This window comes from Tachyglossus aculeatus, chromosome 1, assembly GCF_015852505.1.
Source record: "Tachyglossus aculeatus isolate mTacAcu1 chromosome 1, mTacAcu1.pri, whole genome shotgun sequence".
In the NCBI taxonomy this organism is placed as follows: domain Eukaryota; kingdom Metazoa; phylum Chordata; class Mammalia; order Monotremata; family Tachyglossidae; genus Tachyglossus; species Tachyglossus aculeatus.
Window position 1 is genome coordinate 29326379 of NC_052066.1, and position 19033 is coordinate 29345411.

Sequence of the window (19033 nt, forward strand, 5' to 3'; positions counted from 1 at the left end):
ACTGGGCCCAGCACAGTGAAGGCAACACGCAGGAACTAATTTTCAGAACATCGGGGTTTAATTTTCTGGCAGAAATTTATCAGTTCCATCTACGGATTAGTATTTAAGACTCATAGTTTGTGGTCTCCGAGGGTCCCCTGGGCCAAATTTGGTGAGGCAGACTTAAATTTACGCTGTACGGTCGAAATCCTAAAAGATTTGGAAATAATGAAAGTAGTTGATTGCTTCTATATGTTAAAAAAAAAAAAAAGATGAATCAGGAGCCCGTGGGCAGCAGCGAGTCATCATCATCATCATCAATCGTATTTATTGAGCGCCTACCATGTGCAGAGCACTGTACTAAGCGCTTGGGAAGTACAAACTGGCAACATACAGAGACAGTCCCTACCCAACAGTGGGCTCACAGTCTAAAAGAGTCGACTTCTTATTTTTAATGGAATTTGTTAAGGACTTCCTATGTACCAGGTACTGTACTAAGCGCTGGGGTGGATACAAAGGTAAGAAGCTGCGTGGCTCAGTGGAAAGAGCCCGGGCTTTGGAGCCAGAGGTCACGGGTTCAAATCCCGGCTCCGCCAACTGTCAGCTGGGTGACTTTGGGCAAGTCGCTTCACTTCTCTGGGCCTCGGTTCCCTCGGCTGTAAAATGGGGATGAAGACTGTGAGCCCCCTGTGGGACAACCTGATCTCCTTGTAACCCCCGCAGTGCTTGGAACAGTGCTTTGCACATAGTAAGCGCTTAGTAAATGCCATTATTTTATTATTATTAAGGTAATCAATATGATGTCTGTCTCCCCTGCTCTATATTGTGAGCTCGTTGTGGGCGGGGAATGTGTCTGTTTAGTCTGTTTATTGTTGTACTCTCCCAAGCACTTAGTACGATGCACTGCACGTAGTAAGCGCTCAATAAATATGACTGAATGAATGAACACGGCACCCACAATCTTAATCCCCATTTAAAAAATGAGGCAACTGAGGCAGAGAGAAGTGAACTGACTTGCCCAAGAGAAGCAGCAGGGTCTAGTGGATAGAGCACGGGCCTGGAAGACAGAAGGACCCGAGTTCTAATCTCGGCTGCGCCACTTGTCTGCTGTAAAACCCTGGCGAAGTCACTTCTCTGTGCCTCAGTGATCTCATCTGTAAAATGGGGATTAAGACTATGAGCTGTATGTGGAGAAGCAGCGTGGCTCAGTGGAAAGAGCCCGGGCTTTGGAGTCAGAGGTCAGGGATTCAAATCCCGGCTCCGCCACTTGTCAGCTAGGTGACTTTGGGCAAGTCACTTGACTTCTCTGGGCCTCAGTTCCCTCATCTGTAAAACGGGGATGAAGGCTGTGAGCCCCCCGTGGGACAACCTGATCACCTTGTAACCTCCCCAGCGCTTAGAACAGTGCTTTGCACATAGTAAGCGCTTAATAAATGCCATCATTATTATTATATCCAACCTGATTATCGTATATCTATCCCCAGCACTTATTCATTCAACTGTATATATGTATATATGTTTGTACATATTTATTACTCTATTTATTTTACTTGTACATATCTATTCTACTCATTCTATTTTGTTAACACGAGGAGGTTTCCCTCTCCCCCTCGTCCCCCTCTCCCCCCAGTCTTACCTCCTTCCCTTCCCCACAGCACCTGTATATATGTATATATGTTTGTACATATTTATTACTCTATTTATTTTACTTGTACATATCTATTCTATTTATTTTATTTTGTTATTATGTTTGGTTTTGTTCTCTGTCTCCCCCTTCTAGACTGTGAGCCCGCTGTTGGGTAGGGACCGCCTCTATATGTTGCCAACTTGTACTTCCCAAGTGCTTAGTACAGTGCTCTGCACCCAGTAGGCGCTCAATAAATATGACTGACTGACTGATTCAACTGCATTTACTGAGCGCTTACTGGGTGCAGAGCACTGTACTAAGCGCTTGGAAAGTACAATTCAGCAATAAAGAGAGACAATCCCTGCCCACACCGGGCTATGAAGCGCTTCTCCCCCTTCTAGACTGTGAGCCCACTGTTGGGTAGGGACCGTCTCTATACGTTGCCAACTTGGACTTCCCAAGCGCTTAGTACAGTGCTCTGCACACAGTAAGCGCTCAATAAATACGATTGAATGATTGATTGATTGATTAAGAGAAGACAACAGAGTTGGCAGACACGCTCCCTTCCCAGAGTCAGGTTACATTGATAGAAATAAACAAATTATGGATTTGGACATAAGCGCTGCGGGACTGAGGGAGGGGTGAATGAAGGGAGTGGGAGAACAGACTGGAGACTATAAACTCGTTGTGGGCAGGGAATGTGTCTGCTGAGAAGTAACTTGTACTTCCCAAGCGCTTAGTACAGTGCCCTGCACACAGTAAGCGCTCAATAAATACGACTGATTGACTGACTGAGAACGTGGTTTAATGGACAGAGCCCGGGCCCGGGAATCAGAAGGACCTAGATTCCAATCCCGGCTCCGCCCCATGTCCGCTGTGTGACCCTGGGTAAGTCATTTCACCTCGCTGGGCCTCAGTGACCTCATCTGTAAAATGGGGATGAAGAGAACCCCTTCCTTCCTCTCCCCCTCGTCCCCCTCTCCATCCCCCCATCTTACCTCCCTCCCTTCCCCACAGCACCTGTATATATGTATATATGTTTGTACATATTTTTTTTACTCTATTTATTTATTTATTAAATTTATTTGTACATGTCTATTCTATTTATTTTATTTTGTTAGTATGTTTGGTTTTGTTCTCTGTCTCCCCATTTTACACTGTGAGCCCACTGTTGGGTAGGGACTGTCTCTATATGTTGCCAATTTGTACTTCCCAAGCGCTTAGTACAGTGCTCTGCACATAGTAAGCGCTCAGTAAATACGATTGATGATGATGATGAGAACAGTGCCTGGAAAATAGTAAGAACTTAAATGCCATAAAAAAAAAAAAGGAGAAGTCACACAGCAGACAAGTGGTAGAGAACCTAGACTGTAAACTCACCGTGGGCAGGGAATGTGTCTGTTGCATTATTATATCTTCTAGACTGTGAGCCCACTGTTGGGTAGGGACCGTCTCTATATGTTGCCAACCTGTACTTTTCAAGCGCTTAGTACAGTGCTCTGCACACAGTAAGCGCTCAATAAATACGATTGAATAATAATAATGATAATGGCATTTATTAAGCGCTTACTATGAGCAAAGCACTGTTCTAATTGCTGGGGAGGTTACAAGGTGATCAGGTTGTCCCACTGGGGGCTCACAGTCTTAATCCCCATTTTACAGATGAGGTCACTGAGGCCCAGAGAAGTGAAGTGACTTGCCCAAAGTCACCCAGCTGACAGTTGGCAGAGCCGGGATTTGAACCCATGACCTCTGACTCCAAAGCCCGGGCTCTTTCCACTGAGCCACGCTGCTTCTCTGATGAATGAATGAATATTACACTCTCCCGAGCGCTCAGTACCATGCTCTACACACGGTAAACGCTCAATAACTACGACTGACTGACTAGGCCACGCTGCTTCCCATCTTGAGCCCGGGCTTTGGAGTCAGCGGTCATGGGTTCTAATCCCGGCTCCACCTGGGTGACCTTGGGCAAGTCACTTCCCTTCTCTGAGCCTCCGTTCCCTCATCTGCAAAATGGGGATGAAGTCTGCGAGCCCCATGTGGGACAACCTGATCACCTTGCATCCCCCGCAGTGCTCAGAACAGTGCTTTGCGCGTAGTAAGCGCTTAACAAATGCCGTCATTATTCTTATTATCTTTTCCGAGCTCTTCCATCGCCCCGGGCTGTGAGAAATGGCGGCAAACCACGATGAGACCCTTACTTCCCAGCCCGCCGGCCACCCGTGTGCTGCCTACAGGAGAACTGTACTTTCCCAGCGCTTAGTACAGTGCTCTGCGCACAGTAAGAGCTCAATAACGACGACTGAATGAATGAGTAGGACACGACGGTCTTCAGGGGAGGCTGCTCCATGACTGCTCCAGTGGGATCGCGGGCGACAGTGGGATCGTCCCCCTCTCCATCCCCCCCGCCTTACCTCCTTCCCTTCCCCACAGCACCTGTATATATGCTTGTACCTATTTATTACTCTATTTATTTATTTTACTTGTACATATCCATTCTATTTATTTTATTTTGTTAGTATGTTTGGTTTTGTTCTCTGTCTCCCCCTTTTAGACTGTGAGCCCACTGTTGGGTAGGGACTGTCTCTAGATGTTGCCAATTTGTACTTCCCAAGCGCTTAGTCCAGTGCTCTGCACATAGTAAGCGCTCAATAAATACGATTGATGATGATGATGACAAGAAGCAGGGACGTCTTCGTCCTTCCCCGGGGGGGGTCACGTAAGCTCCTGCCTCCTCTCTCTCCCATCTTGGCCGGACAGGGTGAAATCTGGCCCCCACAGGAGGTGGTGGGCTTTGGGCTGAGGACTTATGTGACGCCCACCTGCTTCCTATCTAAGCGAGCTTCCTCCCTCCCGGCCTGTGGCTCTCCCTGGGGCTTTCCTTTCTATTCACCTTAAAACTTGGTCGCTGTGGTCTCTGTCATAATTACGATGGTATTAGCGAAGCCCTTACTATCTGCCGGGCACTGTACTAAGCGCAGCTTGGCTTAGTGGCTTGGGAGTCAGAGGGTGGGGGTTCGAATCCCCGGCTCTGCCACTTTCATTCATTCATTCAATTGTATTTATTGAGCACTTACTGTGTGCAGAGCACTGTACTAAGCGCTTGGGCAGTATAAGTTGGCAACATGTAGAGACGGTCCCTACCCAGCAACGGGTGTGGCTTTGGGCGAGTCACTTGACTTCTCTGTGCCTCAGTTCCCTCATCTGTAAAATGGGGATGAAGACTGTGAGCCCCATGTGGGACAACCTGATTACCTTGGATCTACCCCAGTGCTTAGAACAGTGCCTGGCACATAGTAAGCGCTTAGCAAATGCTATCATTATTATTATTATAATACAAGCAAATCAAGTTGGACCCAATCCCTGTCCCAAGTGGGGCTCACAGTCTCAATCCCCATTTCACAGATTCATTCATTCATTCAATTGTATTTATTGAGCGCTTATTGAGTGCAGAGCACTGGACTAAGCGCTTGGGAAGTACAAGTTGGCAACATCTAGAGACGGTCCCTACCCAGCAACGGGTGTGGCTTTGGGCGAGTCACTTGACTTCTCTGTGCCTCAGTTCCCTCATCTGTAAAATGGGGATGAAGACTGTGAGCCCCATGTGGGACAACCTGATTACCTTGGATCTACCCCAGTGCTTAGAACAGTGCCTGGCACATAGTAAGCACTTAGCAAATGCTATTATTATTATTATTATAACACAAGCAAGTCAAATTGGACCCAGTCCCCGTCCCAAGTGGGGCTCACAGTCTCAATCCCCATTTCACAGATTCATTCATTCATTCAATTGTATTTATTGAGCGCTTACTGTGTGCAGAGCACTGGACTAAGCGCTTGGGAAGTCCAAGTTGGCAACACATAGAGACGGTCCCTACCCAGATGAGATAACTGAGATGACTGAGGCCCAGAGAAGGAAGTGATTTGCCCAAGATCACCCAGTGGACAAGCGGCAGAGCCGGAATAAGAACCCATGAGCTTCTGGGGAAGCAGCATGGCTCAGTGGAAAGAGCCCGGGCTTTGGAGTCAGAGGTCATGGGTTCAAATCCCGGCTCCGCCAACTGTCAGCTGTGTGACTTTGGGCAAGTCACTTCACTTCTCTGTGCCTCAGTTCCCTCATCTGTAAAATGGGGGTGAAGACTGTGAGCCCCATGTGGGACAACCTGATCACCTTGTAACCTCCCCAGCGCTTAGAACAGTGCTTTGCACATAGTAAGTGCTTAGCAAGTACCGTTATTATTATTATTATTATTATGACTCCCGGGACAGTGCTCTATCCACTGGGCCACACTGCTTCTTTATTGATTCATTCATTCATTCAATCGTATTTACTGAGCGCTTACTGTGTGCAGAGCACTGTACTAAGTGCTTGGGAAGTACAAGTCAGCAACACATAGAGACGGTCCCTACCCAACAGCGGGCTCACAATTGGAGCTGGAGGGATGAAGTCCCTGCTTTGCCGACGAGGAAACTGAGGCCCAGAGAATCAATCAACTGTATTTATTGAGCGCTTACTGTGTGCAGAGCACTGCACTAAGCGCTTGGGAAGTACAAGTTGGCAACATATAGAGACGGTCCCTACCCACCAGTGGGCTCACAGTCTAGAAGGGGGAGACAGAGGACAAAACAAAACATAGTAACAAAATAAAATAGAATAGACATGCACAAGTAAAATAAATCAATAAATAGAGTAATAAATATGTACAACCACATATACATATATACAGGTGCTGTGGGGAAGGGAAGGAGGTAAGACGGGGGGATGGAGAGGGGGATGAGGGGGAGAGGAAGGAAGGGGCTCAGTCTGGGAAGGCCTCCTGGAGGAGGTGAGCTCTCAGCAGGGCCTTGAAGGGAGGAAGAGCTAGCTTGGCGGAGGGGCAGAGGGAGGCCATTCCAGGCCCGGGGGATGACGTGGGCCGGGGGTCGATGGCGGGACAGGCGAGAGCAAGGTACGGTGAGGAGATCAGCGGTGGAGGAGCGGAGGGTGCAGGCTGGGCTGGAGAAGGACAGAAGGGAGGGGAGGTAGGAGGGGGCGAGGGGACGGACAGCCTGGAAGCCGAGCAATGCCAACCTGGATCAGAAAAGCAATCCCAATGGTTTAAGGGGCCCAATCAAGTATTCCAACCGGGTAACTGGCTGTCCGGAGCTTAGCACTGGCCCTCCGATTCCCAGCAGATGGGCCCTACGGCCAGCCGCCAGATGGGCCGAGGACCAGGAAGGGCGTGGCAGGGGGCAAAGTGCAGGCCCAAGAGTCCTCTGACTGGGAATCCGGGACCTCGCCATCTCATCGGAAGGCTGAGTGAAAACAAGGGGAAGGTGTTTTCACTCCATCCCCTCGCCCCCTCCTCCCTCCCCTCCCTTCTGTCCTTCTCCAGCCCAGCCCGCACCCTCCGCTCCTCCGCCGCTAATCTCCTCACCTTTAGGCCTCGCTCTCGCCTGTCCCGCCATCGACCCCCGGCCCACGTCATCCCCCGGGCCTGGAATGCCCTCCCTCTGCCCATCCGCCAAGCTAGCTCTCTTCCTCCCTTCAAAGCCTTACTGAGAGCTCACCTCCTCCAGGAGGCCTTCCCAGACTGAGCCCCTTTTCCTCTGCTCCTCCTCCCCTCCCCATCGCCCTGACTCCTTCCCTCTGCTTTACCCTCTTCCCAGCCCCACAACACTTGTGTATATATGTACACATTTATTATTCCATTGATTTTATTAATGGTGTGTGCGTGTGTTCTCGCCTGTCCCGCCATCGACCCCCGGCCCACGTCCTCCCCCGGGCCCGGAATGCCCTCCCTCTGCCCCTCCGCCAAGCTCGCTCTCTTCCTCCCTTCAAGGCCCTGCTGAGAGCTCACCTCCTCCAGGAGGCCTTCCCAGACTGAGCCCCTTCCTTCCTCTCCCCCTCTCCATCCCCCCCATCTTACCTCCTTCCGTTCCCCACAGCACCTGCATATATGTATATATGGTTGCACATATTTATTACTCTATTTATTTATTTATTTTACTTGTACATATCTATCCTATTCATTTTATTTTGTTAGTATGTTAGGTTTAGTTCTCTGTCTCCCCCTTTTAGACTGTGAGCCCACTGTTGGGTAGGGGCTGTCTCTATATGTTGCCAATTTCTACTTCCCAAGCGCTTAGTACAGTGCTCTGCACACAGTAAGCGCTCAATACGATTGATGATGATGATGATATATATAATTCTATTTATTTATATAGATGTTACTGATGCATATAATTCTACTTATTTATATTGATGCTACTGATGCCTACTTGTTTTGTTGACTATTTCCCCTCTTCTAGACTGTGAGCCTGTTGCTGGGTAGGGATTGTCTCTATTTGTTGCCGACTTGTACTTCCCAAGCGCTTAGTACAGTGCTCTGCACACAGTAAGCACTCAATAAAGAATAATAATAATAATAATAATGGTGGTATTTGTTAAGCGCTTACTATGTGCCAAGCACTGTTCTAAGCGCTGGGTGGGGGGGATACAAGGTGATCAAGGTTGTCCCACGTGGGGCTCACAGTCTTAGTCCCCATTTTACAGATGAGGGAACTGAGGCCCAGAGAAGTTAAGTGACTTGCCCAAGGTCACATCACACAGCTGACAAGTGGTGGAGTTGGGATTCGAACCCATGACCTCTGACTCCCAAGCCCGTGCTCTTTCCACTGAGCCACACTGCTTCTCCATTACTATGGAATGAGAATACTATTCTCAATACTATTGAATGAATGAATAATTAATAATAATAATAATAATGGTATTTGTTAAGCGCTTACTATGTGCCAAGCACTGTTCTAAGCGCTGGGGTAGATACAAGGTAATTAGGTTGTCCCTTGTGGGGCTCACAGTCTTGATCCCCATTTTACAGATGAGGTACCGGAGGCACAGAGAAGTGAAGCGACTTGCCCAAAGTGACACAGCTGATAAGTGGCGAAGCCGGGATTCGAACCCGCGACCTTGGACTCCCAAGCCCGGGCTCTTTCCACTAAGCCACGCTGCTTCTCCAATGAATGAATGAATGAAGGTAAGTGGAGTCTCAAGAACCCCAGAGCGGGGCAACCGGTTCTGGGAGAAATATGGATGTTTTAGGGGAAACCAAGCTGTTTTTAGGGCTCTCGGAAGGTTTTTCCCAAAGCCCCAAGTCGGCCCACGCGTCATTCCCCGGAGCAAGCGGGAATCCTGGGTCTTGGGAATCCCCAGACGGCTGAGTGACACCCACGGAGCCTTCTCTGACCCCATGTCAGGAGCAGCCGGGCTGACCCACAGAAACGGGGCCAAAGCTTTTCCAATATTTCGGAATCAATCAATCAATCGTATTTATTGAGCGCTTACTGCGTGCAGAGCACTGGACTAAGCGCTTGGGAAGTCCAAGTTGGCAACATCTAGAGACGGTCCCTACCCAACGGCGGGCTCGCAGTCTAAAAGCCCGAGAGTCGGAAATACCCTGAGTTGCAAGTCCTTAATCGAGGAGACTCCCGCCAGGAATGCGCGAACTGTTTACTTGGGAGAAAAAGTGATTTGAAAATTATGCCTGGAATTCCGACGCCGGCCTTGTAGAGGCGAGTCGGGAATTTCCTAGCAGAGGCATTGCTCCTCCTCCTCCTCATCATCAATTATATCATCATCATCATCAATCGTATTTATTGAGCGCTTACTATGTGCAGAGCAAATATTTATTGAGCGCTTACTGTGTGCAGAGCACTGTACTAAGCGCTTGGGAAGTCCAAGTTGGCAACATATACTCGTGCCTTGGTGTTCGAAGTTATTTCTATAAAAGGGCCGCGGAGTCAACACCTGGAAAACGGTAAGGATTCAGCCTACAACCCCTAATTTTTGACGGGCTGAAGCAGCGTGGCTCAGTGGAAAGAGCCCGGGCTTTGGAGTTCGAGGTCATGGGTTCAAATCCCGGCTCTGCCAACTGTCAGCTGTGTGACTTTGGGCAGGTCACTTAATAATAATGATAGCATTTAATAATGACAGCATTTATTAAGCGCTTAACTCCTCTGTGCCTCAGTTCCCTCATCTGTCAAATGGGGATTAAGACTGTGAGCCCCCCCGTGGGACAACCTCATCACCGCGTCACCTCCCCAGCGCTTAGAACAGTGCTTTGCACATAGTAAGCGCTTAATAAATGCCATCGTCATCAACTTACAAACTGAAATAAAAGTTATTTTATTGTTCATCTGATTTTTATTTTATTGTTTATTTATTGTTAGTATGTTTGGTTTTGTTCTCTGTCTCCCCCTTTTAGACTGTGAGCCCGCTGTTGGGTAGGGACTGTCTCCATATGTTGCCAACTTGTACTTCCCAAGCGCTTAGTACAGTGCTCTGCACACAGTAAGCGCTCAATAAATACGATTGATTGATTGATTGATTGACAATATTATTATATTGTACATAATAAAAAAACTATATACATATGTGGCTCGGTGGAAAGAGCCCGGGCTTCGGAGTCAGAGGTCGTGGGTTCAAATCCCAGCTCCACCACTTATCAGCTGTGTGACTCTGGGCAAGTCACTTCACTCCTCTAGGCCTCAGTTCCCTCATCTGTAAAATGGGGGTGAAGACTGTGAGCCCCACTTGGGACAACCTGATCACCTTGCTAACCTTCCCAGCGCTTAGAACAGTGCTTTGCACATAGTAAGCGCTTAATAAATGCTATCATTATTATTATGATTATTATAAAAATTATCAATAAATAAAAAACTATACATATGCACACACACAACTGGTGCATTTGTTAAACACTTACTATGTGCCAGGCACTGTACTAATCATTGGGGTGGATACAAGCACATTAGGTTGGGCACAGTCCCTGTCCCTTGTGGGGTTCACAGTCTTAATCCCCATTTTATAGATGAGGAAACTGAGTCACACTGCGTCTTCTAGACTGTGAGCCCACTGTTGGGTAGGGACCGTCTCTATATGTTGTCAACTTGTACTTCCCAAGCGCTTAGTACAGTGCTCTGCACACAGTAAGCGCTCAATAAATACGATTGATTAATAAATGCTATCATTATTATTATGATTATTATAAAAATTATCAATAAATAAAAAACTATACATATGCACACACACAACTGGTGCATTTGTTAAACACTTACTATGTGCCAGGCACTGTACTAAGCGCTGGGGTGGATACAAGCACACACGGTTGGGCACAGTCCCTGTCCCTTGTGGGGTTCACAGTCTTAATCCCCATTTTATAGATGAGGAAACTGAGTCACGCTGCTTCTTCTAGACTGTGAGCCCACTGTTGGGTAGGTACTGTCTCTACATGTTGCCAACTTGTACTTCCCAAGTGCTTAGTCCAGTGCTCTGCACACAGTAAGCGCTCAATAAATACGATTGATTGATTGATTCTCTACATTCATCTCCCCCTTTCAGGAAGCTTAACCAAAAAACAAATTAGTGAATAAGCCAGCTTTTTTTTCCCCCAAATTTCAGCTACTTTTCTGTGCCCAACAGAAAATACCCCACTGATCCTAGTAATAACTGTGGTATCTGCTCAGTGCTTACTCTGTGCCGGGCATGTACCCTTAGGTAGAGAAGCAACGTGGCTCAGTGGAAAGAGCCCGGGCTTTGGAGTCAGAGGTCATGGGTTCAAATCCCGGCTCCGCCAATTGTCAGCTGTGTGACTTTGGGCAAGTCACTTCACTTCTCTGGGCCTCACTCTCCCCCTTCTAGACTGTGAGCCCGCTGTTGGGTAGGGACCGTCTCGATATGTTGCCAACTTGGACTTCCCAAGCGCTTAGTACAGTACTCTGCACACAGTAAGCGCTCAATAAATACGATTGAGTGAATGAATGAATGAATGAATGTCACTTCTCTGGGCCTCAGTTCCCTCATCTGTCAAACGGGGACTGACTGTGAGCCCCCCGTGGGACCACCTGATCACCTTGTAACCTCCCCAGCGCTTAGAACAGTGCTTTGCACAGAGTAAGCGCTTAATAATTGCCATTATTTATTATTATAATAATAATTATTATTATTATTATTATTAAGGGAGTGGTTTCTGCAGCTGTCTGAAGCAATGGAGCACTTCACCTAACGTGTTTCCTCCCCCACTGGCATGGCGAGTGCGTCGGGGGCCGGGGGAGGGTGTGTCTGGGTGCCCAGGAAATAAGAGAGAAGGAATAAGAATGGAATAAGGACTATTCCATTAATATTAATAAATATTAATATGGAATATTGTCAATATTATTGGAATAAGGCAAGTCACTTCACTTCTCTGGGCCCCAGTTCCCTCATCTGGAAAATAGGGAGGAAATCTGTGAGCCCCACGTGGGACAACTTGATGACCTTGTATCTACCCCAGCGCTTAGAACAGTGCTTGGCACATAGTAAGCGCTTAATAAATGCCATCATTATTATTATTATTATTAATAATATGGAATAATAAGAGGGAAAAAGGTGCCCAGGAAATAAGAGAGAGCACCCCGCTTGCTTCTCTTCTGATGCCTAACCCTAGGCCTGGGTCCAAAGAGGGCTTTCTCTTTCTTCTTTAAACCCAATCAATCAATCAATCAATCAATCGTATTTATTGAGCACTTACTATGTGCAGAGCACTGTACTAAGCGCTTGGGAAGTACAAATTGGCAACACATAGAGACAGTCCCTACCCAACAGTGGGCTCACAGTCTAAAAGGGGGAGACAGAGAACAGAACCAAACATACCAACAAAATAAAATAAATAGGATAGAAATGTACAAGTAAAATAAATAAATAAATAAATAAATAGAGTAATAAATATGTGCAACCATATATACATATATACAGGTGCTGTGGGGAAGGGAAGGAGGTAAGATGGGGGGATGGAGAGGGGGACGAGGGGGAGAGGAAGGAAGGGGCTGAGTGTGGGAAGGCCTCCTGGAGGAGGTGAGCTCTCAGTAGGGCCTTGAAGGGAGGAAGAGAGCTAGCTTGGCGGAGGGGCAGAGGGAGGGCATTCCAGGCCCGGGGGATGACGTGGGCCGGGGGTCGATGGCGGGACAGGCGAGAACGAGGTGCGGTGAGGAGATTAGCGGCAGAGGAGCGGAGGGTGCGGGCTGGGCTGGAGAAGGAGAGTAGGGAGGTGAGGGAGGAGGGGGCCAGGGGATGGACAGCCTTGAAGCCCAGGGTGAGGAGTTTCTGCTTGATGCGCAGATTGATCGGTAGCCATTGGAGGTTTTTGAGGAGGGGAGTAATATGTCCAGAGCGTTTCTGGACAAAGATAATCCGGGCAGCAGCATGAAGTATGGATTGAAGTGGAGAGAGACACGAGGATGGGAGATCAGAGAGAAGGCTGGTGCAGTAGTCCAGACGGGATAGGATGAGAGCTTGAATGAACCCACCCACACCTCCCCATTCATTCATTCATTCAATCCTACTTATTGCGCGCTTACTGTGTGCAGAGCGCTGGGCCAAGAGGAAGACTCCAAGGACAAAGCCAGAGGGAACCCAGCCAATGTCACGCTCTATCTCCATTTAGGCCAACGGACACAGGATCGGGAAACCGAGCTCTTGTGGGAAGCCTTCCCACCCCTTCCAGGGCTATGCCACCTCCGGGACATGGAGGGCCAGAGAATAATAATAATAATAATAATAATAATAATAATAATAATAATAATAATAATAATGGCATTTGTTAAGCGCTTACTATGTGCAGAGCACTGTTCTAAGCACTGGGGGGGGGGGGTTACAAGGTGATCAGGTTGTCCCACGTGGGGCTCACAGTCTTAATCCCCAGTTTACAGATGAGGATTCATCTTCAAGGCCCTGCTGAGAGCTCACCTCCTCCAGGAGGCCTTCCCAGACTGAGCCCCTTCCTTCCTCTCCCCCTCGTCCCCCTCTCCATCCCCCCATCTTACCTCCTTCCCTTCCCCAGAGCACCTGTATATATGTATATATGTTTGTACATATTTTTTACTCTATTTATTTATTTATTTTATTTGTACATATCTATTCTATTTATTTTATTTTGTTAGTATGTTTGGTTTTGTTCTCTGTCTCCCCCTTTTAGACTGTGAGCCCACTGTTGGGTAGGGACTGTCTCTATATGTTGCCAATTTGTACTTCCCAAGTGCTTAGTACAGTGCTCTGCACATAGTAAGCGCTCAATAAATACGATTGATGATGATGATGATGAAGTGACTTTCCCAAAGTCACACAGCAGACATGTGGCGGTGTCGGCATTCGAACCCCTGACCTCTGACTCCAAAGCCCGCGCTCTTTCCTTCAAGACTGTGAGCCCACTGTTGGGTAGGGACCGTCTCTATATGTTGCCAACTTGGACTTCCCAAGTGCTTAGTACAGTGCTCTGCACGCAGTAAGCGCTCAATAAATATGATTGATTGATTGATTGATTTCCACTGAGCCACGCTGCTTCTCTGGTTGTCTGAGAAGGACAACCAGATGGCCAAGTGGGAAGAGGCCGGGCCCGGGAGTCCGGAGGACCTGGGTTCTAATCCCGGCTCTGCCACTTGGCTGCTGGGTGACCTTGGGCAAGTCACTTCACTTCTCAAGGCCTCCGTGACCTCATCTCTAAAACGGGGATCGAGACTGTGAGACCCACGTGGGGGCCCGGACTGTGTCATTCATTCATTCAATCGTATTTATTGAGCGCTTACTGTGTGCAGAGCACTGTACCAGACTGTGAGACCCACGTGGGGGCCCGGACTGTGTCATTCATTCATTCAATCGTATTTATTGAGCGCTTACTGTGTGCAGAGCACTGTTGGGGCCCGGACTGTGTCATTCATTCATTCAATCGTATTTATTGAGCGCTTACTGTGTGCAGAGCACTGTACCAGACTGTGAGACCCACGTGGGAGACCTGACTGTGTCATTCATTCATTCAATCGTATTCATTGAGCGCTTACTGTATGCAGAGCACTGTTGGGGCCCGGACTGTGTCATTCATTCATTCAATCGTATTTATTGAGCGCTTACTGTGTGCAGAGCACTGTACTAAGCGCTTGGGAAGTCCAAGTCGGCAACATCTAGAGACGGTCCCTACCCAACAGCAGGCTCGCTGTCTACAAGGGGGAGACGAGCAATAAAACAAAATACGGAGACAGGTGTCAAAATCTTCAGAATAGAATTACAGCTCTATGCACATCATTAACAAAATAAATAGAATAGTAAATATCAATCAATCAATCAATTGTATTTACTGAGTGCTTACTGTGTGCAGAGCACTGTACTAAGCGCTTGGGAAGTACAAGTTGGCTACATATAATAATAATAATAATAATAATGTTGGCATTTGTTAAGCGCTTACTATGTGCAAAGCGCTGTTCTAAGCGCTGGGGGGATACAAAGTGATCAGGTTGTCCCATGTGGGGTTCACAGTCTTAATCCCCATTTTACAGATGAGGTAACTGAGGCTCAGAGAAGTTAAGTGACTTGCCCAAGGTCACACAGCAGACAGGTGGCGGAGTCAGGATTCGAACCCATGACCTCTGACATATAGAGACAGTCCCTACCCAACAGTGGGCTCACAGTCTAAAGGGGGGAGACAGAAAAAAACCAAACATACTAACGAAATAAAATAAATAGAATAGATATGTACAAGTAAAATAAATAAATAAATAAATATATACAAGTACAATAAATAGAGTAATAAATCTGGATAAACATAGACAAGTGCTGTGGGGAGGGAGGGCGGGGGGGATGGGGAGGAGGAGAGGAAAAAGGGGGCTCAGTACGGGAAGGCCTCCTGGAGGAGGTGTCATCATCATCATCATCAACATCAATCGTATTTATTGAGCGCTTACTGTGTGCAGAGCACTGTACTAAGCGCTTGGGAAGTACAAGTTGGCAACATATAGAGACAGTCCCTACCCAACAGTGGGCTCACAGTCTAAGATTAGCCTGATTAGCCTGTATTTACCAACGAACTTGGTACAGGCCTAGCACACAATACGCATTTAACAAACACCACATAAAAAAGTGAAAATAGTAGATAAGGTAGATTGGGCTCACACAGTCTAACTATAAAGAGGAGGTTGACACAAACACACTTGGTACAGGCCTAGCACACAATACGCACGTAACAAACACCACATAAAAAAGTGAAAAGAGTAGATACGGTAGATTGGGCTCACACAGTCTAACTATAAAGAGGAGGTTGACACAAACACACTTAGTACAGGCCTAGCACACAATACGCACTTAACAACAAATACCACATAAAGAAGTGAAAAAAGTGGATAAGGCAGATTAGGCTCTGCACATAGTAAGTGCTTAATAAATGCCATTATTATCATTATTATTATTATTAGGCTCACACAGTGTAACTATATAGAGGAGGTTGACACAAACGCACTTAGTACAGGCCTAGCACACAATACGCACTTAACAAACACCACATAAAAAAGTGAAAAAAGTAGATAAGGTAGATTGGACTCACACAGTTTAACGATAAAGAGGAGGTTGACACAAAGGCACTTAGTACAGGCCTAGCACACAATACGCACTTAACAAACACCACATAAAAAAGTGAAAACAGTAGATAAGTTAGATTGGGCTCACACAGTCTAACTATAAAGAGGAGGTTGACACAAAAGCACTTGGTACAGGCCTAGCACACAATACAAACTTAACAAACACCATATAAAAATGTGAAGAAAGTAGATAAGGTAGATTGGGCTCACACAGTCTAACTATAAAGAGGAGGTTGACACAAACGCACTTGGTACAGGCCGAGCACACAATATGCACTTAACAAACACCACATAAAAAAGTGAAAAAAGCAGATGAGGTAGATTGGCTTACACAGTCTAACTATAAAGAGGAGGTTGACACAAACACACTTAGTACAGGCCTAGCACACAATACGCACTTAACAAACACCACATAAAGAAGTGAAAAAAGTAGATAAGTTAGATTGGGCTCACACAGTCTAACTATAAAGAGGAGGTTGACACAAAAGCACTTGGTACAGGCCTAGCACACAATACGCACGTAACAAACACCACATAAAAAAGTGAAAAGAGTAGATACGGTAGATTGGGCTCACACAGTCTAACTATAAAGAGGAGGTTGACACAAACACACTTAGTACAGGCCTAGCACACAATACGCACTTAACAACAAATACCACATAAAGAAGTGAAAAAAGTGGATAAGGCAGATTAGGCTCTGCACATAGTGCTTAATAAATGCCATTATTATCATTATTATTATTATTAGGCTCACACAGTGTAACTATATAGAGGAGGTTGACACAAACGCACTTAGTACAGGCCTAGCACACAATACGCACTTAACAAACACCACATAAAAAAGTGAAAACAGTAGATAAGGTAGATTGGACTCACACAGTCTAACTATAAAGAGGAGGTTGACACAAACACACTTAGTACAGGCCTAGCACACAATACGCACTTAACAAACACCACATAAAGAAGTGAAAAAAGTAGATAAGTTAGATTGGGCTCACACAGTCTAACTATAAAGAGGAGGTTGACACAAAAGCACTTGGTACAGGCCTAGCACACAATACGAACTTAACAAACACCATATAAAAATGTGAAGAAAGTAGATAAGGTAGATTGGGCTCACACAGTCTAACTATAAAGAGGAGGTTGACACAAACGCACTTGGTACAGGCCGAGCACACAATATGCACTTAACAAACACCACAAAAAAAGTGAAAAAAGCAGATGAGGTAGATTGGCTTACACAGTCTAACTATAAAGAGGAGGTTGACACAAACACACTTAGTACAGGCCTAGCACACAATACGCACTTAACAAACACCACATAAAAAAGTGAAAAATGTAGATAAGGTAGATTGGGCTCACACAGTCTAACTATAAAGAGGAGGTTGACACAAATGCACTTGGTACAGGCCTAGCACACAATACGCACTTAACAAACACCACATAAAAAAGTGAAAAATGTAGATAAGGTAGATTGGACTCACACAGTTTAACTATAAAGAGGAGGTTGACACAAACACACTTAGTACAGGCCTAGCACACAATACGCACTTAACAAATACCACATAAAAAAGTGAAAAAAGTAGATAAGGTAGATTGGGCTCACACAGTCTAACTATATAGAGGAGGTTGACACAAACGCACTTAGTACAGGCCTGGTACACAATACACACTTAACAAATACCACATAAAAAAGTGAAAAAGTAGATAAGGTAGATTGGGCTCACAGTCTAACTATAAAGAGGAGTTTGACACAGCTTTGCTTAGACCATTGCTCTGCACATAGTAAGCACTTAAATACCATTATTATTATTATTATTATTATCATTTGCTGCCCATCTGCCAAAGAACCAATATGGTGGCACACTAAAAATGTGTTATTGACAAACCCTGCTCTCCCAATTAAGATGGGAAGCAGCGTGGCTCAGTGGAAAGAGCCTGGGCATTGGAGTCAGGGGTCATGGGTTCCAATCCAGCTCCGCCACATGGCTGCTGTGTGGCCTTGGGCAAGTCACTTAACTTCTCTGAGCTTCAGTTACCTCATCTGTAAAATGGGGATTAAGACTGTGAGCCCCACGTGGGACAATGTGATCACCTTGTATCCCCCCCAGCACTTAGAACAGTGCTCTGCAGATAGTAAGCACTTAACAAATGCTATTATTATTATTATTATTATTATTATTATGAATGCTGAGATAATGCAAGTCAACCACAAGGCCGATGAGCTCTTGCTCCACCCCACCTCACCCATTCACCAACTTGGTCTTACCCTCGACCTCATCATCTCCTATCGCTGCACTCTGTCCACCCTCATCAACTCTGAAATCCCTCTCTCTGATCATAATCTTCTCACCTGCCTCCTCACTCACACTCCTTTCCCCTGTAAATCCATATTACTCCCTCACAGAGATCTCCGCTCCCTTGACCCCACCCATCTTTCGGAGCACCTCACACCCCACCTCGCCGCCCTCTCTTCTCTACCCAGTCTTGATGATCAGATTACTGTTCTCAACTCTACCCTTTCTACTCAGCTAGACTCGCTCGCTCCCCTTTCCCTTCGCCATTCTCGCACCACTAACCCACAGCCCTGGATCACTGCCACTGTCCGCCTCCTTCGCTCTTATGCTCGAGCTGCCGAAGGCTGCTGGCGAAAGTCTAAACACCATGCCAACCTCGTTCACTTCAAGTTTATCCTTTCCTGCCTTAACTCAGCCCTCTCCTCTGCCAGGCAAAACTATTTCTCCTCCCTCATTGACTCCCATGCCCATCACCCCCGCCAGCTCTTCCGTACATTCAACTCCCTTCTCAGGCCCCCCCCGGTTCCTCCCCCTCCTCCTTCCCTCACCCCCAACGATCTGGCCTCCTACTTCATTAACAAAATTCAATCCATCAGGTCCGACCTCCCCAAAGTCTCTTCCCCCCTTTCTCCAACCCCCCGGCCCTCAACACTCTCTGCTACTCTCCCATCCTTCCCAGCGGTATCCTCAGAGGAGCTCTCCTCCCTCCTCT

The 19033-nt window shown here is 46.7% G+C and overlaps 1 protein-coding gene across 4 annotated transcripts in view; it reads right to left on the bottom strand.

The window, feature by feature from the left end:
- The window catches only part of PAK2 (p21 (RAC1) activated kinase 2), a 147193-nt gene that overhangs the window by 42626 nt on the left and 85534 nt on the right, over positions 1 to 19033 (bottom strand). The window lies entirely within an intron of this gene.